General features: G+C 35.3%; 1 pseudogene; it reads left to right on the top strand.

Annotated features, from left to right (window-relative positions):
- Nucleotides 1-317: 317 nt before the first annotated feature.
- Nucleotides 318-1324, top strand: part of LOC102882805 — a 13953-nt pseudogene continuing 12946 nt past the window's right edge.

Genomic DNA, 1324 nt, shown 5'->3' on the forward strand with positions numbered 1-1324 from the left:
TGAAATGTTATTGTTTCACTTGATAACCTCCTTTTGTTTTGGGCCTAAGGCTCATGCTAATTTACATTCCCATAGCCAATTAACCCTTGCAAAATTATACTTTATAACACTTTTTAAGGCTCTAAGGTATCAAATGTGTGATGCCAGAGAGTAGAAGATATTTGCAACACATGTAGCCAAAGGATAAACATATAGAATATATGAATAATTCTTTATAAAACTTTAAAAAAGATGACCAAGGGGTGGCTCCATAGTGTAGTGGTTAGCATGTCTGCTTTACATGCAGAAGGTCCTGGGTTCACGCTCCAGGTGGAGCCATGGACAAAAGCACCAATGTAGAACTGCTCCAGGAGAGGAGTCTTAGGGTAGTAGAACTTCTTACATGGCAGATCAAGGCATCCAGACAGAGGATTTCAAGAAAGGAGCAGTATGAGTTTAAGCAGTGGAAAGTATGAGTTTCTTAAAACCTAGACCCATAATTTTCCCCAGTGTCTCTTCCACCATATTTGATCAGTCAAAGAAGTCACAAGGCTGACTCAGATTTAAAGTAAGGGAACATAATCCTCGCCTCTCCATGAAAGCAGTGTCAAAAAATGTGTGGCCATTTTTAATCTAACACAAATCTAAAGATTGAGAATTTGCATCTTTGTGACACTGAGTTGTCCTGTCTATCAACATGACTGCAATGAACTAAATGTCTGTGTCCCCCCAAATTTTATATTGAAAACCTAATTCCAATGTGATGATAATTGAAGGTAGAGATTTTGAAAGTTAATTAGGTAATGAGGGTGGAGCTCTTGTGATGGGGTTAATGCTCTTATAAGAAGAGCTAATTTGCTTTCTTACCACCATCTAAGAATACAACAAGAAGTAAGCACTCTGCAGCCCAGAAGAGGCTCTCACCAAAACTCTACCTTGATGGCATTCTGATCTTAGACGTCCAGCCTCTGGAACTGTGAAAAATATCTGTTATTTGTAAGCCATGTAGTCTATGGTTCTTCATTATAGCGGCCCAAGCTGACCAAGATAATGACTTATGTCTATATTTACTAAGTCTTATTTAATGTCTGTAAATAAGGTTAAAAATTATTCATAAGGGCCTTTTATTTTTTTCATTAGCTTTGTAGTTTTGTTAACTTACATTTTTTTTTTTCTATTACACATACTTTAAGTTTATTTTTGTTGACATGTAAAGGCAATTAATTTTTATGTTGCTCTTACACCTGAACCTTATGTTTCAGATAAACTGTCATTAATTTTTTTAGGCTAAACTTAATTATTTTTTCTGTAGATTTTTGGAGTTATTTATTTAGACAATTTTTTC

This window comes from Pteropus alecto, unplaced genomic scaffold (genome assembly GCF_000325575.1).
Source record: "Pteropus alecto unplaced genomic scaffold, ASM32557v1 scaffold21, whole genome shotgun sequence".
NCBI lineage: Eukaryota > Metazoa > Chordata > Mammalia > Chiroptera > Pteropodidae > Pteropus > Pteropus alecto.